Below are 25815 nucleotides of genomic sequence, written 5' to 3'. Positions count from 1 at the left end.
CAATCACAATATTTGTCAGAAAAATCGCAATTAGATTTTTTCCCAAAATCCTAGTAGACATGTGAACCCATTCACCTGTATGCAAATGGTGAGTTTACTGCAGCATACACACATACACTGCTGACGCTAATGAAAGATGAACCCAGTGGCTAAGCTGAAAATGATGCTCAGAGTGAATGGTGTCAGACATCAACGCGCACAACCCTGAGGAGCCCCAGCTTCTCCCGTCACGCAGAGGTCGAGCCGAGGTCAGTTAAGGTCACTGATCAGTCTCTGCTCTGTAGCACACATCCAATAACCGTCCAGATATCACCACTGATGCTCACCATGTGGAATAAGATATGAAAACCAACAAGCGTCTGGGCCAGAGCCTCTTATTACCTTAGTTTCACGCAAATGAAAAAGCATTCACAGGGCCATGATATTGTTTCTGTCTTGTATTTTTATTTCAAACATCAGGGAAGGCAAGTCATTATTTTATAAAAGTGACTTGGTTTCCCTGATATCTGTTTGCTTACCTTGCTGTTTGCCATACTTAAACCTTTTCAAACCGTAGTTCATTGCAACTACAATTTAACAAGTTAAAGAAAACATTGTAATTATTCTGCCTGTCTTTCCGAGGCTGATCTCTTATTCTACTGGACCCAATCAGCCTCGAATATGTTCATGCTCATTTTTGACGGCATGCTAAAGGTCTTCTTGTAGTTGCGGTGCGATTGACAATTTTTTAAATACATATTTGATTGACTGTTTCATAATTGTCACAAATCTGGAATTTTTCTGCAACTCTCAATTAGGATAATCACAAAACAAATCAAAGTGAGATCAGATAAGAGACTGGAGAATAGCCTAGGAAAAGCTAATAAATAACACATTTCAAATTGAACCACAGCAGTCTTCAGATAATAATCAGTGTGATATCTCTGCTCGTGTTGATCAGATCTTTGTCACTGGAAATAGTCTCTGCGTCACACAATGGATATTATATGTAATGATAGACTGCGAGGGTGCCCTATATAGGGTCTGATATCTGGTCTGTGTGATATGTTGCACCTTGTAAATTACAGTAATATCAGAAGAAGAAAAAAAGCCACACGACATTGAACTTGTAGCTTCTCTTCACAGCAATCCGTTTGATCTCCAGTGTCATCTCTTCATATCACCTCTGGATATGAAACCTTAAAAAATAAAAAAGTTGAAAGTTGAACTTTAAGTAGAAACATTTTCCAACTGTTTCATGATATGTGTTCCTGGAGTTGTACTGCCTCAGGAAGCATTTCTCTAATCTCATCTATGGTTTTTAATTGAAATGCTTTATCTCTAGAGATTTCTGCCTCTCAGAAAGCTAATTGATTTTCCAAATAAATGAAATAGATGTCACGATAAAATAAACATTTCCGAGGACAATGGCACCGTTAACAAAGGGCTATTGATAATGTGCATATCCACAAATCAAACTAAGCTGCCAATATTCACCAACGCAGCTTTTCAGACATAAACCATTATTTAGCAATGTGCAATATACACTGTGGCATTGTGTTGTTTATGACTACTGAAGCTGATTCACCTGTTTGGGTTTCAGGATTTCTTCTTCTCTGAGCCTGCTCTTCTTTGACCACAACAAGAGACTCTCCAGCCCCTGCATCAAGGTACAGAAAGGTACAAAACATTCAGATTTGTTCTCCAACCCTCAGGACTATAGTGGATATTCTGTCTTCATGTAATGCCCTCATTAGCATCTTCTGCCCAGTTGTGACTGCAACTCGAGAGCCAGTGCTAATGAGACCACGGCCTGCTTGATGTTGTTTCTGGATATATTGAAACGGCTGAAAAGCCAGGAGAATTAGCTAATAGGCTGCAGAAAAACAGCATGCTTCGACCTTGTCTGGATTGAACAGCAATGGATCCTCAAGCCATTTGATCTAAAGGCGGCTGTCAAATAAAAAAAAGTGATGTTGCTCTGGGAGGCAGAACTTGTCCTTTGTGCACTCGTAAAACTCAGGGCTTTTCTTTGCTCATGCCAAAAACTGATCCGGAGAGAAATGTCAGTGTATCTGATGTTAAATACTTTGAATACCATCAGTACAGTAAGTGTACCAGTGTTGTGTTGTTGCATGGATGACGGGGCATGTTTTGTCATGCAGACCCATGCACAATGTTGCCTGCAGAGCAATGAGCTCTGATGGAAGATAGCCGCGATGCTCGGCATCATGAGTGTCCTCTGTGGGCTTCCCTGAGGTTCACCACTGGACTCTTGATTTCATACTGGATTAATTTCATTCTGAGCACAAATCTCTTCTGCAATACCATCCACGGAGCAAACTGCTGGTCATGTTGTAAAGCAGAGGAGCATTGCATAGGAATTGCGTCCATACAGAGTGCTTTCTCATCTTGTGAAATGTTGTTTTGGGAAAGTGTATGAGGAAGAGAGTGCTGGAAGGAGCCGCTTTGTACCTTCTTACATTTCTAGTGACATTGATAACAGCTCCTTGATTTTTGTACTCAAAGAAACCGATCAATATCCTTTCTGCAGCTGTAGCATTAGTGATTTTTCTTGCTCCGCTGAGCTGCCTGACGTTCATACATAACAGCGACCCATTCATCAGGGCACACTGACAAACATCAAAGGGTGAACGTTTAAAAGCTTAATGTTTTTATAGTCTGGAAACAAAAAAACCTCTTTAATAAATGTTTGAACAAATGCTGACTTCTACAAATATTGATTGGGTCAATATTACCTGAAATAAAACCACTCAGTGGGGAGCAATGACACATGGACAAGCATCTGAGAGCATATAGCTATTTACTTCCTGTTAGCGATGGTCATTGGAGACCTCATGCTGTAACACTGGGCATGAGTAGAAATGCTAACCTATAAAACCATATACAGACTTTTGGCAATAACTTTTAACTGATCCCTTTACACATTTGAAGTTTGATCAAAAGTGGTATCAGTAGTCTTCTCATAATGGAAAAACAATACAGACAGTTTGCATTATCCAATGAAAAGCCAATACATGTCTTTTATATTTGAGCTTAATGACTCAAATGTACCTTTACCCAGTTGACATAAGCCTTTTGTCTTATTATTTACAACACCACCATCTTGTATTAACATATTAGTTCACTTAAAGTGCCTCCCTGCTCTCCCTTTAGTGCTCTCATAGGATTTGAGTTGGCATTTCCATAAGTAGATCACCCAGATGTTCCCGGCAGCACTATTAACTGCTGTTAATATTTGTATGTAAATGCATATTTTTTACAAACAAATTGCCGTCAGAAGCACCATCATACATCATATTCCATTGAGTGTTAATTAGCTATTAAAAATCATGTGTGTTGCTGATAATGAACAATGGCCTTGAGTTGCGTTGACGACACATTGTAAGATGTGAAGTGTAGCAGAGCATATGCATAAAACATATCATTTGAAATTCAAATGATTATTCCCATAAATACATGCTTGCTAATTATGCATGTTGGGTGTGTCTCAGATAAAGTGTAGGCTTATATATAGCACTGTATGTGTAAAGAATGACAGCACGTAAGACAGGCCAGAGCAAAAGGTGTTTATATAATTGTTTAAATTAAACATAAGAGCATCAAATATTTGTGATTTCAAACCAACCTTGCTGTCAGCATGCAGATATTTTGTTCTTCTTCAGAGTAATACTCGAGCATAACACTGACAACCAAGATAATCCACATTATTAACAATTGTACAGTCTGAAAGATATTCACCACTACATGTAGGGTCATGCTGTATTAAAAACTCAGTTCATCCCACACTCAATTTGCTCTTATTTTCTCTCCTGAGGCTAAAAGTGTTGCGTTTTATCCAATGTTATGAAGTTGTGTTTGATTATATCAAGGGTGACTGTTCTTATTAGTCTGCAACGAACAACAAAAACAGTTCATTTGGATTGGTGCTAACTGCGGCGAATTGTGTTACATAATGAACTAAGGACATAACAGTGATTGAGATCAAAATATCTGCTGTAAATTCATAAGCAAGGAACAACATATCCTGACATTCCTTTTTCCCTTAAGCTTTTTCTTCAGATTGCTTGCTTTGTATCACAACAGTCTAAAAACCCTAAAATACTTAATGATCTAAACGGGTAAAATGCATTTTTACAAGATAAATAACGATTCAATGTTTAATCGGGTATTGCAATTATTTTTAGTCACAAACTATAGCTAATATATTATTTTTTTATTCCAGCACTATTGGATGATTTACATAAACATCTGGGAAGTCATATTTCGGGGACAAATAGTAAATGTGTATAGCCTTACAGTATATACACCCTCTGCTGTATTGCCAAGGATACTTCACTTTATGTGAGACTTTCTACTCGATTTCTCCTCTTTTTCTAACATTAATTTGATTATTCCACTGTAGTTTGTGAATCAGGAATCCTCTGTCACAGCTGCACCACAGGCCAACGCCGAGGCTACAGTTCTGCAGGGGATTTCTCTCTCTTTTACCCCTCATTAAAACACTTTGGATGGACTTTAATGAACTCCTCATGCAAGATAGGTTCATAAAACATGTTTCCAGAGTGCTAATTATACCAAAAGAATGCTGACTCTGGAAGAAATGTATATTAGATGTCAAATGCTTTTTGTAAAATGTGTTTCTTCTCGTGATTTCTGGCCCGCACCCTGGAACAGTGAGTCATTAGATATTGATGGCTGTTTTATGGGTTGTTCTTTTGCCTCATGTGTGGGTCTCCACTGGGGAAAGAAGAGATAATGTCTGACTGCAAACTCAGTTCAGCGTTATAGTGTTTAGTGCAACAATCAATAATTTTCATTGTCAATTATTCTGCCAATTACTTTCTACATTTATCGATAAACAATTTGGTCTTTAAGAGGTTGGAAAAGTGTCCATCCAAGTTTCTCAAAGTCCAATGTGATGTCTTTCTGTTATGGTCTGCAGGAAGCAGGACCCAAATGCAGATTTAAGTGACAAAATAATTCCTTTATTTCAAGGCTACAATATTCAGAGACAGAACACTCACCGCAGTTTACTCACAAGCCGAACCGACACTGAACACAGGAAGAGACAAGACTAAATACAGGAAGGGGTAATCACAAGACGAGACACAGCCGGGCAGGGGAGGAGAAACACAAGGGCCACATGAAAATACCCAGACATACAAAACTACAACACAGACAGATCCTAACAGTACCCCCCCCCCTCAAGGGACGGATCCCAGACGTCCCAAAACAAAACCACAAGAAGTCCAAAACCACAAGCAGGGTGGGTGGGTGGAGGGGGTCCGGAGGAGGGACGTAGGCCACCAGGGTGGGTGGAGGGGGACCGGAGGAGGGACACAAAACTAGGGCCAACAGGGTGGGTGGAGGGGGTCTGGAGGACGGGCTTGGGCTGACAGCCCAGGGGCAAGGCAGAGCTTGAAAAGGGGGTTATGGAGGGGCGAAGGTAGTGGCAGGAAGAGTCAGGGGGCCGGGCCCGAGGGCGAGGACCGCGGCACTCAGGGGGCAGGGCTCGAGGGCGAAGACCGCGGCTCTCAGGGGGCCGGGCTCGAGGGCGAAGACCGCGGCTCTCAGGGGGCCGGGCTCGAGGGCGAAGACCGCGGCTCTCAGGAGGCCGGGCAGAACCCGGTGTCGGCCGGACAGGAACCGGCGCTGGTGGGACAGGCCTCGGCAGGATCCCCCACGGAAGAGGACCAGGAGTTGGCAGGACCCCCGCCAGGAGGGCAGTCGGCGGGACCCCAAACGGGACAGGACACAGGATTGGCAGGACCCCCGGCAGGAGAGCAGTAGGCGGAACCTCCAACAGGACAGGACACAGGGTTAACAGGACCCCCGGCAGAAGGGCAGTCGGCGGGACCCCCAACGGGACAGTACACAGGGTTGGCAGGACCCCCGACAGAAGGGCAGTCGGTGGGACCCCCAACGGGACAGCACACAGGGCTGGCAGGACCCCCGGCAGGAGAGTAGTTTGCGGGACCTCCAACGGGACTGGACATGGAGCCGGAAGGACCCCCAGCGGAACCTCCATCGGCATAGGACATGGGACTGGCAGGACCCCCGGCAGGAGAGTAGACGGCGGGACCCCCAACGGGACAGGACATGGGATTGGCAGGACCCCGGCAGGAGAGTAGACGGCGGGACCCCCAACGGGACAGGACATGGGATTGGCAGGACCCCCGGCAGGAGAGTAGACGGCGGGACCTCCAACGAGACAGACATGGAGTTGGCAGGACCCCCAGCGGAACCTCCAACGGACCAGGACATTGGGTAGGGACTTGAGACGTGACTCAAGTAGGGACTCGAGAGGAGACTCGAGAGAAGACTCGAGAGGGGAACCAAGGGGGAACTCGAGAGGGGAACCAAGGGGGAACTTGAGAGGGGACTCGAGAGGAGACTCGAGAGGAGACTCGAGAGGGGAACTAGAGAGGGGACTCCAGAGGGGACTAGAGGAGAGACTAGAGGAGAGACTAGAGGATGGACTAGAGGAGGGACTAGAGGAGGAACTAGAGAAGGGAACTCGAGAGGGGGCTTGAGAGGGGAACTAGAGAGGGGACTAGAGGAGGGACTAAAGGAGGGACTAGAAGAGGGAACTCGAGAGGGGACTCCAGAGGGGACTAGAGGAGAGACTAGAGGAGGGACTAGAGGAGGGACTAGAGAAGGGAACTCGAGAGGGGACTTGAGAGGGGAACTAGAGAGGGGACTAAAGGAGGGACTAGAGGAGGGAACTCGAGAGGGGACTAGAGGAGGGACTAGAGGAGGGAACTCGAGAGGGGACTAGAGGAGAGACTAGAGGAGGGACTAGAGGAGGGACTAGAGAAGGGAACTCGAGAGGGGACTCGAGAGGGGACTCGAGGAGGGACTAGAGGAGGGACTAAAGGAGGTAACTCGAGAGGGAACTCGAGAGGGGACTCCAGAGGGGACTAGAGGAGGGGCTAGAGGAGGGACTCCAGAGGGGACTCGAGGGGGAACTGGAGAGGGGACTGTGGCAGCTGGGGCCGGGACTGGGGCCGGGACCATGGCTGCTCGGGCCAGAACTGGGGCTGAAACCATGGTTGCTGGGGACTGTACTAGGTCTGGAACCATGGCCGGAAATATGGCTGTATGATCCAGTTCTGAAGCCGGAAACATGGCTGTATGGGCCAGCTCTGTAGCCGGAATTGAAGCCAGAATCATGGCTGTAAGGTCCGGTTCTGAAGCCGGAAACATGGCTGTAAGGTCCGGTTCTGAAGCCGGAAACATGGCTGTAAGGTCCGGTTCTGAAGCCGGAAACATGGCTGTAAGGTCCGGTACCTGAGTACTAGGGTTGCCAGAAACTGACCATGATAATAATCGATTAATCGACCGGCCCCCCCCCCCGCGGGACAAAAAAAAAAAACTCAGACAAAAGGAATTCCGTTGTTTTCTTAAACATGTTTAACAGTACAAACAAAATAAACGACAAATAAACCAACATCAACATGATGTTAGTTTATTTTTTGTTATTTTCTAAAGTGCCTGCCATTGCCTTTATTTGGAGATGCGCTATGCGCGCACAATGTATTTATTGCAATGCTGCCATTATTAAATACAGGCTACAGCTTGTATTAATAATAGCAGCATTGCAATAAATATTATTATAGCAATTTATTTATTGCAATGCTATTATTAATACAGGCTGTAGCCTGTATTATTAATAATAGCAGCATTGCAATAAATAAATTGTGCGCGCATCGCGCATCTTCAAATAAAGGCAATGGCAGGCACTTTAGACAATAACAAAAAATAAACCACCATCATGTAGCCTGTATTAATAATAGCAGCATTGAAATACATTCAATAATTAGCCTATTGTTCCACGAGGAGGAACTCTTTTTACCTGCCGCTTTGTTCATCTTTAGTCGCAAGTGTGAGGGAGGGTGGGGGCGGTGTGTAGCTTGCTGCAGCAGCAGTCTGCTCTGCACGCAGGCTTCCTCCAAGTTTACAGTAAAACAAACTGGTGGTGTGACCAATGGCCATTTACAATTGTTAATACTATTACTATTATTAGCATTAGTCTATATTTTGGTTGAAACTAAGCCAGAAAAAAAAAAAAAAAAACATAAATAATAATAAAAAAAAAAAAAAAAAATCGATTTTTAAAAATAATATTCGATTATGGAGACTGTAACGATTAATCGAATAATCGAATAATCGCTGGCATCCCTACTGAGTACGAGCTGGCTTCCTGACCTTGCGTTTTTTAGAAGTCTTTTGGAGGCTCCGTGGACCTCCAAACGCCAGGCGGGATCCCAAGAAAGGGTCAGAGAATGGAGACTGGCACTCAGGGCTGCGTGAGAAGACTCTGAGAAACTCAGGCAATGAGCCTCTCAACCATGGCATGTTGTCCACCTCCATTTGTGCCTTTTTGAGGACAGCCTCTTTGTCCCCTTTAGCCAAGGTTCTACTCCATTCAGCATAATGACACTGAAGAGTGTACTCTAGGGATAACAAGTCCAAATCAAAATTAAAATCCGCTGGGTCCATTGTTGGTCGGTTCGTAATGTTACGGTGTGCAGGAAGCAGGACCCAAATGCAGATTTAAGTGACAAAATAATTCCTTTATTTCAAGGCTACAATATTCAGAGACAGAACAGAACACTCACCGCAGTTTACTCACAACACAGGAAGAGACAAGACTAAATACAGGAAGGGGTAATCACAAGACGAGACACAGCCGGGCAGAGGAGGAGAAACACAAGGGCCACAGGTGAAAACAATCAGACAACTAGACACACCAGGGAAACTAACGACGGGAGGAAAAACACAGGAAGAAGGACCAGACAATATTATTATTAATTATATATATTATATTAACTAACTAATAGGCAACAATACTTGCTGCTCTTGTGTTACTTTTGTTGTTTCACCGCTGTTTTGGAAGGATTCAGTTGCTGTGGGTGACTTAAGATAAAGCACCTAAAAATACGTTATCATGGTACGTGCTGTATTAGAACAACGGTGTTGTGTCACCATATTAACAAACTATACAGGCTTATTCGTGTCATTCGTGTCATTTGGCTCACCATTACTCACTCTCCCTGTGTGTGTGTGTGTGTGTGTGTGTGTGTGTGTGTGTGTGTGTGTGTGTGTGTGTGTGTGTGTGTGTGTGTGTGTGTGTGTGTGTGTGTGTGTGTGTGTGTGTGTGTGTGTGTGTGTGTGTGTGTGTGTGTGTGTGTGTGTGTGTGTGTGTGTGTGTGTGTGTGTGTGTGTGTGTGTGTTAACAAGCTTTAATCCTCTGCATGGCTTATTGGATCCAAATCCCTCCAAAGCTTTTAAAGCTCCTGCCTTTTCATTTCTGTGTCTCTGTCTACCTATCATTCCATCAGACAGTGAGGGAAGCTGATGTTACCTTCTCTCTGTACTTTCCAAATCAGCTTTGGTGTCAAAGCATCTTCTCCCTGTCATACTTAAACCATATTTGAGGATTGTTGCATGGGGTTGTTGTATTTTCCACTTTGGCATATGAGTCATGGGTTTCAAATTGATTGAATGTGAAATGGCAAAAATAGTCCACAGATATTTCATACAAATACAATAACATCAAGTTAACGGCATCTTGGATGCCTTGCTGCATTTTATTTTTAACCCAATGGCAGACATAAACAACACCTATGAAGTCAGCTGATAAATAAACTGAAGCGACTTCACTATCTAAATTGTATCGCTCTTGACTGTCTTACAGCTGACACTTTATCTGTCAGCATTTCCTAGAAAACTTCTTTATAAAGCTACTAGAGAAAAGTCCATTTAAAGCGTCACTCTGTCCATCTAGGTTGAGGACAGCTGACTGTGACTCCCTGATGTCACCGTCTCTCCATCCATTGCTTTGTCTATGAAGGGATTGGAGCAAAAATAGAATTTAATCGTTACAAAGGACTATTTTTTGCTTCCATCTACAGTATTTTGGCAGATGATCATAGAAAATGTAATTCTCTTCTGTTCCTTCCTCTCCCTTTCTCTTTATTAGAAATGTCTGATCTTGGTTAAGAGTGTTTCTGAGACAAAATGAATATCAGGATTAATGTGCCTATTATTAACATGTGGGTTCTATTTTAATAACCTCAAGACCACTCGCTGGTCTTCAATATCCAGTTCCACATGATGTAACCTAATTAATGTGACAGAGACAGATGCTTTAATTTCTTACACAGGATCTCGTTCCAGATAATGTTTGAAGAGATAGATTATATTAACCACTTTATATTTCAGCATTTAGCAGAAAGGTAACCGAGAAAATACCTTATGAAATTATCCATACAACGCCAAGACCTGTTATACGGCAACTGTATTGTACATCCACAGTTTAATTAATGAATACATAATTTAATCTTGCAGGTAGGGCGAATACTGAATATATTTAACTGCATGTTGTTTATATTATTATATATTATATTAGTGTTTCCATGCTTGTGTGGATTCAAGGTGCAAAATTAAATCCTGCATATTACATGTGCACCCTGATATTCTTAACACCTCATTTTGGAGAAATCATTTCAAGGGTGCTGATGAAGTTCCATTGTGAAGGTCATTATTTTCACTCTTCTAAGTTATTAATGAACTCGGGCTAATCTGCCATAGTCGCTTACTTTTATGGATATTCTTACAAATGCTCTACCTGTTATTTTTAGCCCTATTGAGGAGAAATATAAGTTATATTTCACATTGAAATTCAAGCTTGAAGCATACCCTGTCACATCAACCATTACACTAGCTTCTCACACTGTATGAGATGTCCTCAGCACTGTAGTGAAACTGCATCAGGTGCACTTCATCACAGTGAAGGTGGTTTGGAAACTGCAGGCCTTTTCTCAGTTTTTTTTTCTCAAACATGTAGCTGTTGTTGTCCTTACATGATAATTCACATGCATAATTCATCGAGGAGTTTTCAGTGCATGTAGCCATGTCATGACAGCAAGTTGTAGAGGAAAACACTACAACTTAACATCTAAGAGCCAGTGACAGCAGAAGCCATATCCTGTCATTTTTACTGTCTGCCTCCTCTGTGTGAATCTCTCTCCATGACGTCTCAATCCTAGAAAAACGTCCTTTCTCATTACTCCTTCTTCACTCAGCACATACATTCTTGCCCCTTTTTTTCTTTTCTTTATATCTACTGACTGCTCTGTATTATTCCCGCCAATCTGAAAGGCCATCTGGTCCTCTGCCCTCTGCCTCTTGTCTGTCTGCAGTATATTTTGCTCTCTGAATCCATATGACAAAAGATTAATAGAAGGAACCTCTGACAGATAGAAGCTGCTCATTTCAATAGGGATCATTGGGGAGGAGATACATTTAGTGCTGGTCGTGAGCAGATGAGAGTTTTCTTAAATGTTTTCCGCTCAACAATGACACCTGGCCATTTGAAATCATTCAGAGTTTTAAAAACAAACTATTTATCATATTTGATTTGAAAGATTACGTTGAGAAAAAAAGGCCTAACTCTAATCACTCTGACGTTAAGTCGTCATGTAGACATAATGCACAATTATGACCACTTTTATCCTACAATGTCAGACTAGACAACAATTATATTGAAACCACCCAGATGTTCAAATGTCCCTGACCCAGTGGCGGTTCTAGAACATTTTACATGGGGGGGGCAAAGGGGGGGCAAAGGGGGGGCAAGAGGTCATGCCAGGGTGGCATGGGAGGGCGGACAGTACGTGGTATTTTATACTGTATATAATCTATTTATTGTTAATTCATGCCCTAACACAAGTGTTCTTAATGCACAAGAGAAACAAGGTGTTCAGACAAACAATCGGGTGCCCTTTGAGTCCCCCAAGCTTACCTCAACCATTTTAAATGAAAGGAAACTACAAAATGTATTTTAAAGCAATGAATTAATGGAACAGGTTTTTTTGCATTACAATGTCAAACTAAATATATATTTTGTTTTTAAAAAATTGGTTTTCTTAGTATTAGACAGACATATTTGCATGTCCTCACTAAGCATTAGTACATATTAATTTAATATCAAACCAATCAAAATGGCCAATTATCCCAAAATGTTGCTGCTAATATAATCATATGCTTGTCAACTTTAACTGATAAAAAATAAATTCTGAAAAAATACTTGAATTATTTATGAAATTGCAATATTGTCCCTCAGTTTGTTTCAACCCCATCACGCCATACCATTTACCCTCCTATTAAAATAATGGATTAGTCCATGTGTGATCTGCATTGAGGGAATTACATCACAAAAGTGTCGGTTTCTTCTCTTACCTATATTTCAGTTTTTGTATTTTCAGATTAAAGATTGACAAACTCAACATTTCAATTTATAATTAAGTACACAAATGACATCACCCATCTCTTCAGAGAGCTGAAGGTGACCTGTGCAGCAACACATTTCAATCAATATTTGTCAATACTAAGAGCTGCTAGATTGTGCTGCTGTGATGGAATATGTAAGGAGAATAAGAACATACCATGTGGTCCAGCTGGAGTTTCATCTGCCTCCTGATCCCTGCCTCTGTCCCTCTTTCTGACACTTCATCTTTATTCCTCACATACATTTCTTCTTCTTCACTAATGTCTTCATCTCCTCCTCCTGCTCTGACCCTCCTGGTCTCTTCAGTGAACTCTCTTTTCCTTTTCCTCTTTCTGTTCGTCCTGATCACTTCTCATATGTCTTTGTGTTGTTGTTGAATCACTCCTATACTCTGGCCTGCAAGAGTCTACTTGTGAAAAGCACTGGTACAAATGCTTGCATAACTTTACGCGTTAGGGCCATGTAGCCTAGCTAATATGTAGCATATATATAACATCAGAAAGTATTGATCAAGCGCACACAGGCAGCTGTGTTTGGATCCAGTTTTTACAGTAAAGGATGTATCCTGGTTTCATTGATCTGGCCTCATTGCTGTGATGTATAGTTTACGTGGATTTAATAGTAGGCTACCGCGTAGTTTAGCAAAGTGATCGATCTCCCAGCTAACGCTGTCTGCGTAGTATTTTGTAACGTAACGCCCAAAACAGCGCCCGTCTGTTAAACGCTATCGATTCAAACGGCAGCGTTTTATTAATATTTAGTTTCAAGCTCTCGTCCTTAGTAAAAACAAAACTAGTGGAAAGGGAAATGCTCCCAGGGGAAGCTGATCCATAGGTGCTGAGACAGCTCGTTCCCTCTCTGCAGCGGTGTGAGCCGCGGTCTGTGTGAACGCCGCTCTGCAGTTTAATGCAGGGCCGTAGCTGCGTTTTTAACGTGCCTAAAATTATATTTTAAATGATTCACTTTTAACTAATGTAATGCTTGTTTTGTTGCTTGAGAAGCTTGTGGAAATAGTGTAGGTTTGTTTTAGTACAGTTTTAGGGAAACAAAAGTTAGGGGGGCAGCTGGGGGGGCAAGGCTCTACAGTGGGGGGGCATCTGCCCCCCCTTGCCCCCCCTTGCCCCCCCCCGTAGATCCGCCCCTGCCCTGACCTAATCTGTGGTCAGATTAACACGGTGCCAGGTGGATTGCTGAAAAAGCTGATTGGTTTGAGATCAGCTGTGATTTGTGACATGATGAGTATCAATGTCAATGCATATGATTGAGGAATGAGTTGTGGAAAAAAATAAACATATTCATATGACTGTATGTTGTATTTCAAAGAGTATTATAATGAGTTCTGTATGTATTTACAGCAGTATAGGTGATGTGTTATAGGTTATGTAGTGATGTGCCACTGTCTTTAGAGGGATACTTGAGAACTGCTGTAGTGTGTATCGTGACGGCCACTCGACTTTGGCTTCCTCAGAGAGTGCCCACTTTCAACTGTATGCAAAAAATTACTCAGTTACATTATTATTATTATTAGTTACATATTACAGTGAAAGATGAACAGAATAAGAATCTCTCAGAACATTAGGAGGCATGTTTTAATGCAACTGAATATCTGAGAAAATACTGTTATTCTGTAATTATGTTTTTATTTGAAAGCAACATTTCCTACACACTGCTTGTTACAATCCTGAATATTTCTAATTCTTGTTCACAGTTTTACAGTTTCAGGCTTCCATTTTGTGGCGGTCTTCACCCAATTGTTATATTTTTATGAGCCATATTGTTGTTCACCCTCCTCTCTGTGCCCTCCTAGTCTCTGCAATAAAGCATGCAGTTCTCACCAAAAGTTTTATTACATCACACTCACAGCACATCCTCTGCCATATTACCATGAAGAATTGACATTTAAACCCAGCACTTCGTATTCATGACATAACACACACCCTTTGGCCAAGCGCTCTACCCAGGTGAATGACACACACCAGCAATGTGATGATTCAAGCATGATGTTAACATTTAGCCTTTTTCTTTGTGTGTTTGCCCAGTTTCTACCCCTCAAGTCACATTATGTTCTTTTAATTTTCTCTCACTCATCTTTCAACCTCTTCTCACCCTCCACTCGCATGTTCTTTTTCTAGCCAAACCAATTTCTCTCGCGTGCTAATTAACAAGGTTGGCCTCAATTAAAGAATAATTGCACCATATAGAAAACCAAACTTAGACACACATCGTAGACGTCCTTTTATTTCTAATCCTCCTGAGAAGACCCATTACTATCACTGAAACAAATGGTTGTTTTGGCTGTGATTTATACAAGATGTATTTTTTGTGTGGGTAACGAAAGGATCCTTGTTTATGCAGAGGAAAATGCTACCAAGACAAGTGATATTTTAGTCAGTTATTGTAAAATAATAAAGGTATTTTAAGCTACTACTAGCATACACCATTATTGTAACAAAAACAGCACATTAGCCATTAGCCTCAGCCATTCACTCCTTTCAACATCTTGAAAACAGGCCGTTTTGGGACCAGAGCCTTTGGGTAGCTTGCCTTTTTATAATGAGACTTTCTGATACAGTGTCTGGACTATTTCTGCTGGAGAACTGTCGTATAACACATTCTTCTCATCTTGCTTGGATTTTCTTTTCTTCCATCTCAGCGAAAGCAAGGACATGCAGAAAAAAAAAGTTTTCCTGACTCTAAACCAGAAATACAGCTTAGTGATCGACAATGTTAGTGTGAATAAACTGATTTCTGTTGTACATGTTGTAAATATTTTCTTAAAAATAGCAGACCTAGTTTCCCTATTTGTTTATCTTCTCTTCTCTCCTGTTTATGTTGGGGTGGAAGCTGTATTCTAAGTTAGTTGGTAATAATAAATCATTTTTGTTAATTATTATTGCCTTACTCTCAGTGATGCCTTTTCTAGGCCTGAGTGAGAAGTTGAGAACATGGGTTTGTTACTGTAAACTGGTCGGCAGAAAGGTTTTGCTGACAAAAATATAGCCAGAGGGCGTAATATGAGTGCGATTTCACAAAACCTTATGTATTGATATGTTACAAATGTAAGATGAAGCACATTGATTTTGAAAAAGCTCAAACAAACCAACCCAGTTTAGGAACAAAAAATATTGCCTTTTGGCCGTGTTATAATTGCAATTTCTGTCATAGTTAACCCAATTGACAAGGAAATAAATCCCAATGAAAAAAGTGCCTGTTTTTACATAAATTGTTTTTTTATTATAACTTTTCTTCATAGTGTACTTGTTGTTGTTGCATCAACTGACCTATCCCTTTTCCCCTCACTTATTTCTCACATTGACCATTATTCAATGATTTCTCTTGGCAAGCATGTACTGTATATCCTAACTAGTCTATAAACACAAGCATTGTTAGGCTGGTAACAGAAAAGAATGATGAGCGTGGCCTCAAGGCCGTGAAGGCTTTTCCTTGGTATTTCCAGCTCATTAATATGTTAATGTCCTTGAGTTATACTTGCTTACCATGCATGACATACAGTACAGAGAGGAATGGAGCTGTGTTGCTTATTTCCTGAAAATTGCAACATTACTGTAAATAAGGTTGTTGGCGACGAGAAAAAAAAAATCGATATGGTATCTAAGAACAGATGAGGATATATGAATATCAGTATTTTGTGCTGTGATGGGGTACTGTATTACTTAAACCTCAGCTCTGTTTTAAAGGTGGAAAAACTGAACAGCAGACTCCCACCTCCAACACCCTTCAGGGAGGCAGGTTTTTACAGGCGTTTCTTCTTTTTAACGAGGACACAGGGATTGCGCGAGTAATGGGCTTTGTTCTTTGTTGATAATTGAGAGGTGGAGAATATAGTACGCGATAGTTGTGCTCTGGGCACAAAGCATAGAATATAGGCACTTAGCAGTAAGTAGCAGTGTGAAGTGGCAGTCTCCATATGTTAACAGGTGTGGCGCTTATTAGCACTCCCAGGAGAAAGTGAGATTTAAGATAAATCGGTTAAAAGTCAGATGGCGAGGCAGTAGCCCGGAGGTTGGACAATGTAAGGGAGGGAAGGCTCATCCTGTAAAATACTTGTTATTCCCACACACACATGCCTCTTCAACTGTTGTCAAAATGGACAAGTAACAGAACTAGATGCCACAGTGGAGCAGAAATGTTTGTTTGTTGATTATTTTGTATCAATCATTGTCCTTTCATTCATGTTTAAAGCAACTGACAGCTTTTTGGTAGTTTTTCTGACATCTGTGGGTAGGAACTTGAGCTGTGAAAAGATAGTGCCAATCAAAGTTGTTTGTACTAAAAGTGGCTTTACAACTAAATATGTCAATGCTTTGTTTAAGCTCTTAAGTCTCACATAGGGGTTCTATTTCGTCCCTACTGACCGCCAGAGGCGGTGCTTTTAGCACTGGATATGTCCCTCCAACCCAGTCTCACGGCCTTTCGTGTTCACCAACACGATTTTTTATCTATTGATTCGTGTTCACCAACACGATTTGCCCCTTTTTTTCGTGTTGCACAGCACGATTTTAAAAGCAATGTATTTCTACTGCCTGCAGCACGTCTTTTTCTCCGGTCGGGTCGTGGGAGACCGGAAGCTGTGTGGTTCATAAAAACATGTTCTTACTCAATATCAAGCCACAATTATTGCTTTTATTTTAAATCGTATAATTTCGGACTTTTGTTGCCGTCTGTGAGGAAAATAAATGGGGCTCAGAGCCTCAGAATAAGGAAATCTGTATTTTTAAATATTTTTTTCCTTCTAATTCGTTATTCTTTTCAAAATAACACACTGTTATTTACTCACCAATAACTTATTGGTGAGTAAATAACAGTGTGTTATTTTGAAAAGAATAACAAATTAGAAGGAAAAAAAGATTTAAAAAATACAGATTTCAGTCCCAGCTTTAGCTGCGTCTCTCATTCAATTTAGTATGGAAAGCTCAGGATGCCATATTTTGCCCATTTTTTGTTTAGATGCAGAGAGTAAGGTAAGTACTGGCCATAGTTACTACTGTAACTACGGTCCTAGGCCATGTAAGCACTGGCCATGGTTACTACTGTGACCATGGCCTACGGTTTTATGCGTGCTGTTCTATTCCATAGAAGCTAATTATCTGGTCTCAACATTGTGTTTTGACTTGGTTGCTTGATTGTTAGCAGCAGCCGCTTGGCTAACACCTTGCATGTACTGTTACGCTTCATTATTTAACTTAGCCGGTGAGGGCAGTGCTCTCGCTCCCGGTAAATGTATTGCTTTGATTGTTAGCAGCAGCCGCTTGGCTAACATCTTGCATGTTTTGTTACAGCTTCTTTATTTAAACTCAGCTGGTGAAGGCAGTGCTCTCGCTCCCGCTCCCGGTAAACGTATTGTTTTGATTGTTAGCAGCAGCTGCTTGGCTAACATCTTGCATGTTTTGTTACAGCTTCTTTATTTAAACTCAGCTGGTGAAGGCAGTGCTCTCGCTCCCGCTCCCTGTAACGTATTGCTCTGATTGTTAGCAGCGGCCGCTTGGCTAACATCTGGCGTGTTCTGTTGAGCTTCGTTGTTTAACTCATCCAGTGAAGGCAGTGTTTTTCGCCCCCGCTCCTGGTGGACGTGCTGCTTGATTCTTAGCAGCAGCCGCCTGGCTAAACTGCCCCGTTAAGCTTCTTTATTTAATCCAGCTAGGTGAAGGCAGTGCTCTCGCTCCCGCTCCCTCTGCCGGTAACGTGGGTGTAGTTACATCCCTCTCTGTGTTCGGCGAGTAGGAGCATTGCTCTACTCTTTCCGTTCAGCAGGTAGCCGGTGAAGGCTGTGTTATCGTGCCCGCTCCCGGGTACGTTGCACCTGGCATTTGTTATGAACTCAACCAGTGAAGGCAGCTACCTATAGACTGGCTCATTCATGTAGCGCCTGTATGACTTCTCTTGAGCCCGAGGACGACCATGACCGCTGCCCCCCTCTGCCTTGGCCTCGAGCATTTGAGGGAGGGTCTCACGCAAAGCGCCTGCATGAGCTGTAGATTCATGCCTCGGGCGCTCAGAGTGGCTAGAGTCACAGAGGTGGCACCTCTCCTCGTCACAACTTCCTCCAGCTCAGTCTGACTGTTCCCGGCGACTTGATGGAAGGATGGCTATGGGTTCACCCCCCAGGTAGAGGGCTAGAAAAAGGCTGTCCTCTAAGGTGGGTCGGCTAGCTGCCGTCATGGAGCAAACGAAGTCGCTCCTGTTGGCCCTTCAGCCAGGGGCCGGTGCGGGGGCTACTAGCTTGCCGCCTGGCCCTCCTTCGGTTGCCACACCTCTACTTGAGGATGCCATGTCGCTAGCGGCTCCGGACAAACCTCTTCTATGAAGGGGGGGGCGGGGCCCCGCTCACCCCCGAGGAGGCTTCCCACTCCTCTGCTCAGAGCTCTCTGCAGGGCACGGAGGACGCCTTCATGGCGGCCATTATTCGTGCAGCCCTGGTACGCTTGCAGCTTCAGGTTCCGCAGGCCGACTCGGCTCAGGCTAGCGCCTTTTTCAGGCATAACCCTGCCCCTTTTCACTCTCACTGTTCCTCCTTCAGAGGAGTACCTGAGGGAGCTCCATGCAGGCTGGAGAGACACCAGGGCCCTCACCCACTCTGCTGCCAGGCAGGATCCGGCGAGGGTGGGGCTGAGTCGCTTGCCATCCATTGAGCCTGCCATCGCCTCCCCGATTCGGGCTCCTGATGCCAGGTGCCCTCGGCCTCAGTGCAGGGTCACAAACGAGCTGCTCTGTAGGGCCTACGACACAGCGGCACGCATCTGATACTGGCTTTCTCTACCTCTCTGCAGCAGGCGCCGGCTGAGCCTTCTTGGCTGGGCCTCAGTGATGCATCATTGTAAGACATGCATTGTAAGACTTTTCCCTAATGTCTAGGGAATGGGGACGAGTTATGTCCTTATTGGTGCAGACTCGTCGCCAGGTCTGGCCTACGACCGTCCCCGAGAGTCTCGGGGACGGTCGTCGGCTGCTTTCCCAGCAGCAGCTCAGTTACTGGGATGTCTGTACTTCCGACCCTTGGGTGGTTTTCACCTTAACCCAGGGGTAGGAACCGCAGTTCCGGCCCCTAGCCTTCGGCCGGGCCAAAATGACAGTCGTTAGCGATCCGGCAGAGGCCCTAGCTCTGGCCCAAGAGTTGTCCGTCCTTCTGTTCAAGGACGCAATCGAGCCAGTAGACCCTCTGCTTTGCCCAGGGGGTTCTACTCGGCGTACTTTCTCGTGAGCAAGAAAGTCGGCGGATTTCGCCTGATCTTGGACCTCAGAGGAATCAACAGATTCCTGAAGGTGCTGCCACTCTATATGCTGACCAGAGCACATGCACAGCCGTGGAATTGAGGGATGCCTACTTCCACGTGGGCCGGGCAACATGGTGCCTTATATTCAGTTCCTTCGGCCCTTGGGCAGGCTGCCTCGGCCATTGGGCCCGCTGGCGTTGCGCCCCATGCAGATGTGGCTGAACAGCCTTCACTTGGACGCCAAGTGGCGCAGGGAAGTCAGGGTGTTGCAGCGTTGCCTCCACTCTCGGTCACACTCTCGGGGCAGGGCCTATCTCCTGATGGGCGTGCCCATGGGCACCATCCCATCCCGCCAGGAGACCGTCACCATAGGTGCAGGTCTCTCAGGGTGGGGTGCAGTACGGCAGGGCAGGACCGTTCAGGGTCAGCGGTCTGCCCAGGAGGGTGCACGCCATGCCAACGTGCTAGAGCTTCGGGCTGTGCAGCTTGCACTCACGCACTTTCTACCCCTACTGGGGGGCAAGAATGTGCGTGTTCCTTGGGACAGCAGGTACGCTGTTGCCCAGACAGCAGTCCCTTCTAGACAGTGGGCGTTCTCACTCCACTCTGAATTTATGTGGCTGCTATTTCTGCCCGACATATTCGGGTCGACGGTGCCACGGCGGAGTGCCACAGGTCGGTGTCCCTCTTCCTGAGAGGGGCTTTACGGCAGCATCCCCCTAGCACCCCGAGGGCTCCGGCTTGGGACCTGCCCCTGTTGCCGGATGCCCTATCATCTCCTCCCTTCGAGCCCCTGGCTCAGGTGGAGCTTAAGTGGCTGTCCTTAAAGGCAGCATTTCTGCTTTCCATGACCTCAGGGAAACGAGTTGGAGAGCTACATGCCCTCTCTGTGGGCGATACATGCCTGAGGTGGAACTCCGATGGCTCGGGTGTTGCCCTCTGGCTGAACGTGGCGTTCCTGCCCAAGGTGCTTCCACTAGCCCACTCCAATCGGCCTATCCAGCTGGCGCGCTTTAACGTCCCACAGGAGAACGGCACGCCTGAGTTGCTGTGCCCTGTGCATGCCCTAGAGGGGTATATTGGTGCTACGGCCCATATACGACAGTCAGAGCAGCTCTTCATTTGCCATGGCGGCACGAGAAGGGGCTGTGCTCTCTCCAAGCAGCGGCTGTCCCACTGGGTTGTGGATACAATCTCACATGCCTGTGGGGCCAGTGGCCGCCCCCCACCATCAGGGGTGAGATGTCACTCTACAAGGAGCATCTCAACATCTTGGGCTGCCCTGAGAGGGGTGTCCCTGGAGACCATCTGCGCTGCGGCGTCGTGGGCATCGTCTGGCACATTCTCCAGGTTCTACCGGGTCAATGTCGCCACTCCCCATCCTTTGGGCGTGGTCCTGTTGCCGAGCTCCGCTGTTTCCAGCTAGGTAAGCAAGTGTTCGGATTCTTCATGACATGGTTGGTATAGTCATCCAGTGCTAAAAGCACCGCCTCTGGCGGTCAGTAGGGACGAAATAGAACGATAGTTACGGCTGTAACTACGGTTCTATGAGTCCCGGATGACCGCCAGAGTTTCCGGTCACCCAGAATTCTTGTGTGCTCGCGAGAAGATTCTGGGAACCGATCCACTAGTGACGCCGGCCTATGCAGCCGTAGTCACGTGGGTCACAGGTGACTTTGTTGTTATTAGGTACTCGAACTGCGCATGCGTGCGATGGACATATCCAGTGCTAAAAGCACCGCCTCTGGCGGTCATCCGGGACTCATAGAACCGTAGTTACAGCTGTAACTATCGTTACTAACCGCTAACCTGCAGTTAAAAAAAACTTGAAATTGTACTGTAACTTTAGTGAGCTATAACTAGCCTGTGAACTAATTAAAGCCAAATCTCAGAGATTATTTCTAAGGGTTTAAAATGTGTGTTTCTAGCAGCATGTTAATATTCTCACTGTGTAGTACTATGCGTTTCCACCTGTGTCAGACAATGCATAGCCTTAATGACGAAATGTTTCACTCATTCTTTCTTTGAGGATGAAGGAGCTCCCGTTCTGACAATACCACTAACTGCACAAAGCAATCTTTTTAGCACACAATGCACAGTTAATCCTCCTGAAGGAGGAAAGGATCAAGGATAGAGGGTGTCGTTTTTCTCATACTGATATTCTGAATAATCTGTGCTGTTGTTTTTGCTGAAAAGTGTCTCTACTGTAGGCTATTTTTATTATATGTACATCACTTTGGCTCGACCAAAAATCGTTTATAAATGTGCTATATAAATAAAACTTGATTTGATTTGAAGATTAAGCCACCAAATCTGCCTTCAATGCTAACTTTAGCATTATCAACAACTCTCCTCTGCAATACTTTTCATAAATTGGAGGAGGACTGTTTTGTACCATAAACATATTTAACAGTGTGATAATGGACAGCTTTGCACAAGATTGAACTACATTAACACTGAATACACAGAGGAGCAGCTCATCTGCAAATGTAATCAACAAGCACATTTTCCCAAGAGGTTGACAGTGTATTCCTGTGTGTGCTCTGAGGGTTAGGTTTGCAACCAGGCTAACGTGCTAAAATGGTAAATAGACCCTGAGGGGGGAGGAGATGAGATTAAGGCCACATCAACTGGCCACAACTCCACTTTGGTATCATCAACACGTCACTACACAGGATGTCCACAAGTCAAGCCATGCACAAAGCTTTAATAAAACACTCCTGTGCAGGTCATCCTACTAAGAGCTCACAGAGCAACACATCTAATGATTTCCAGCAGCACCAAACCAAGGTCATTGGGTCACTTTCCATTTTTGCAGTCTTGATCCCTCACTTATTTCCTTTCTAACCTTTTAGAGCATACCCCTATCCCTCTCTCTTGTGGCTCTTTAGTTCATCCCTCATTAACTATTTTCTGCATTTGTGACTAACCTCAATTGCAGCATCACATCCCAACCTTCATTAAGCTACAGTTGTCATTGTGGACCCATTAACATGGCGTGCTTGAGCCTTTCCGGGACTGTGACACGTGACTGTGTCTGGCTTAGGATTTTAAAACCACCTGCTGTCTGCTCCAAATCTGGGATAGATGGTTGGTTGGATGGAAATTATAACGACATGGTGAATGATGAGGGAGTGTATGTTGTTATGTTAATGTGTGTGTGTAGTGTTCGTTTGTTTGTTTTTCTCTGAGCAACAGTTGACCATGACCTCCAGTGGTCGGTTTCAAGGGAATGGAGGAGCACATCTGATGTTTAGGTCTGTGTGTGGGTTTTAATTGTGTGTAAGTTGAGCATCTGGCCTGGTAAAAAAACATGACTGGAGCGTGCAGTGGACGGGGGCTGTTGTGCACTTCTGTGAAGATGCCCACATCTGTTTTTGATCCTGACATACACTGGGAAGTAAATAACAACAAAATGCACACAGCAAAAATGTGGTTAACAGATATGACATATCATGCAGCCCCTCGTTGGTACGTAAACCTTCTTTGCATTGGCATGCACTCACACAGCAGTTATAGCTTGTGACATACATATCGTATGCTGCTGATTACACACCATAGACCTCAGGCAGAGGTCCAACCTGGAGGAAAATAACTGCAAAAATAGCATTCACACACAGACACATACATTCTTGTGCTTAGAGTCTAGACCCATGCTTAGCCTCGGACAAATCAAAGCTTTTTCTCTTATCAACGCTGTAGCGAGTTGACCTTGTAGAGGAACAGGGTTGCGATCAGGTTATAGTAAACAACTCTTATATGCTCTACTTTAGTTCATAATGCCAATATGTGTGTTATGTTTGTTAGATGAACTAGTTGAAAATCATAGATGAGATAAAGATTAGGTCAATAGGAATGCCTCAACTGTGTCCAATTGTCCAATCAAAGCCTAACAACCTTAACTTTTTAAGCAATTAAGCAAACTTTGTATTTCCCCACCTAAACATAAATGGTGTGCTGTGTTGATACCCTCTCAACCAAACCAAAACAGTACAGATTAATGGCTGAATTGCTCTACCTGTCCTTCTGCCCTAATGTAAGCAGCAAAACGTTAGCTTCTCAGGCTAACTAGCTAGCTTAATCCAGTGCGACATCCAAGGTCAGGGTTATTTATTTTTAGGGATGATACTTACAAACCTTATTAGCATCTAACACCTTCACTGTTCAATAATAACACACTGTGTGTTAGCGAGTGCTGAATGTGTCTATGCTAGATTGAAGACTAACGTTAGCGGCTTTGTTGCTTTATTGGATTTGGAAAAGATTAAACTAAATTTACGCAACCAAGCTCACTATTTGAAACGGTGTTACATTTACCAAAAAACACTGATTAGTTTTTATCCTCAACGTTTTTACGTTTAAGTGACCATTAAAAAGTGTTGTTATATTAGAGAATATATGGAAATATAAGGATGTAAATGTTATATCGTCGCAGAGCCTAAACATATTTAGATATTATTTACGAGCCATATGGCCCAGCCCTAGGTTATATGTCAGTCGAGATTGAGCGCCACATGGTCCTATTCATTTCAGTACTGTCCATGGCCACTGGGCAGATCACTGAGGATGTGTGTGACGGGGTTCTATTTGTCCGTTTGAAACATAGGCTTAGTCGGTTGAATTAAGCTCCAAAACTTTATTTGACAGCAACAAAAAAATATATACTGTTTGACAAAAGCGAAACAGCACAACTTAAACAAACAAAATAAAAGTCACCAAACCAGGCCGTCCATCACTCATGGAATAAACACATTCTGGCTGTTGCCTTCACTGCAACAATCTCCCGAACACATCCTAGCTGTTGCCTTCACTGCAACAATCTCCCGAGTGTATCTTCCAGTGCCAACACCGTCCCTTTTGAACCCATAGCCCCTCCCAGCAGGCTTACCGTCAACAGGTTACACAATTAACTCAAAACCACATTGTCAACATAAAGATCCGACCCAAACATAAACAGGTTAACTACCTCTTAACACAATCATTCCCCATAATTAACAAACGCAAAATAAATAATAAATTGCATGGTTCATGACATCCTATTTAAATCACGGAAGTGATGCGCCTCCATCTTTTCCACATTCCCTTTGCTGGGGAGACGGCGGCCGTACGACGAACGGAAGAGAGCAGGAAATGTTTGGTGTGTGTGTGTGTGTGTGTCGGCTGTCAGTGGCGGAGTCAGTCACTCTGTGATCCGCTCCGTCACAATGTGACTAAATGCTTTAAAGTGTTGAATTCAGTGTCAACTTGTAAAGCAAATCTTAACTTTCACTGCTGTGTGTATCCACTGATTCTCAACGACAGTTAGGTCCAAATATATATTGACAAAGCAAAGAGCTGACATGATAAAACGACCCAATGCTTTATTGAGTCCACTCTCAAATGTATTTAGGGAGGGGACCTAATTCCGACATTGTTTAGCATTGCTGTTAATCTATAGATTTCATTCAACAACACCCATCAAGAATTAACATGGACCTTGTCAGCGTGGGTGCCAGGATGAGACAGATCCTGCATCCCACAGTCATTCAGTCCCGTCCTCCAGAGAGACACTATGTACTTGGCAGAGCTACTGGTGCGATCACATTCAGTGTCACAGCCACGTATGAGTCAGGCTTGCTTTATAAAAACTCCACAAAAGTTATCACTTCAAGGTTGAGCAGGACCTTTAAGTGGCTGATTTTCTTCATTGTCCCTCCAAGATTAATATAGAAATGAATAAATAGAAGAGTGTTAACTGAGATGTGTGATTGTTCTTGGTTGTACTTTGCTGTTACTGTATCTTACTCAAACACGACTCACACCACTTTAGATGTCCTTTTTTTCATTTTTCTTTATCTTCTTTGCTACCATTTATTCCCTGCTGTGTCTCTGACTTTGTTTCGACAAAGCATTTCGTTGCAGTACATGAGGCCGCTGAGCAAAAGGCAAAGTCCAATCGAGCTGACAGGTCAACTGAACCCAATGTACTTACAAAACGGACACTTCAAGGAAAGTGAAAGTGTTGCAGTTTTCATTTTCAAGTTTACCGTTCTAAAACTTTTGCTGTGAGTGGGAGCTGCCGGGCACTTTTTGAGTGATAGTTGACTTGATTCACTTAATATCAAAATCCATAAGTGGGATAGAAGCACTGCGGTAATGAGTACATTTGGGACTGGTGCAGTGGGGCTGACATGAGCTGACACACAAAATAACATGATATGATGTTTTAGAGTGTGTATTTTTATATAAGATTAACATTTTTAAGCTGAAATTATTAAACTAGGAGGAAATTCGGAGAGTGCAGAC

At 43.8% G+C, this 25815-nt stretch overlaps 1 protein-coding gene across 8 annotated transcripts in view; it reads left to right on the top strand.

The window, feature by feature from the left end:
- dlgap4b (discs, large (Drosophila) homolog-associated protein 4b) overlaps positions 1-25815 on the top strand; it is a 116545-nt gene that overhangs the window by 30882 nt on the left and 59848 nt on the right. For 5 of the 8 annotated variants that reach the window (XM_034197122.1, XM_034197127.1, XM_034197128.1 and 2 more), the window contains exon 2: positions 1583-1659. The exons of 1 other annotated variant lie outside the window; for it this stretch is intronic. The gene's annotated coding sequence lies outside the window, so the exon portion shown is untranslated. The remainder of the gene's footprint in view (positions 1-1582; positions 1660-25815) is intronic. 2 more of the 8 variants (XM_034197123.1, XM_034197125.1) reach the window with 1 other exon arrangement.

The sequence above is a fragment of the Gymnodraco acuticeps genome, unplaced genomic scaffold (genome assembly GCF_902827175.1).
Source record: "Gymnodraco acuticeps unplaced genomic scaffold, fGymAcu1.1, whole genome shotgun sequence".
Lineage (NCBI taxonomy): Eukaryota > Metazoa > Chordata > Actinopteri > Perciformes > Bathydraconidae > Gymnodraco > Gymnodraco acuticeps.
Note: the sequence above shows the minus strand (reverse complement) of the source record. Positions and strands in the feature narration are given on the sequence as shown.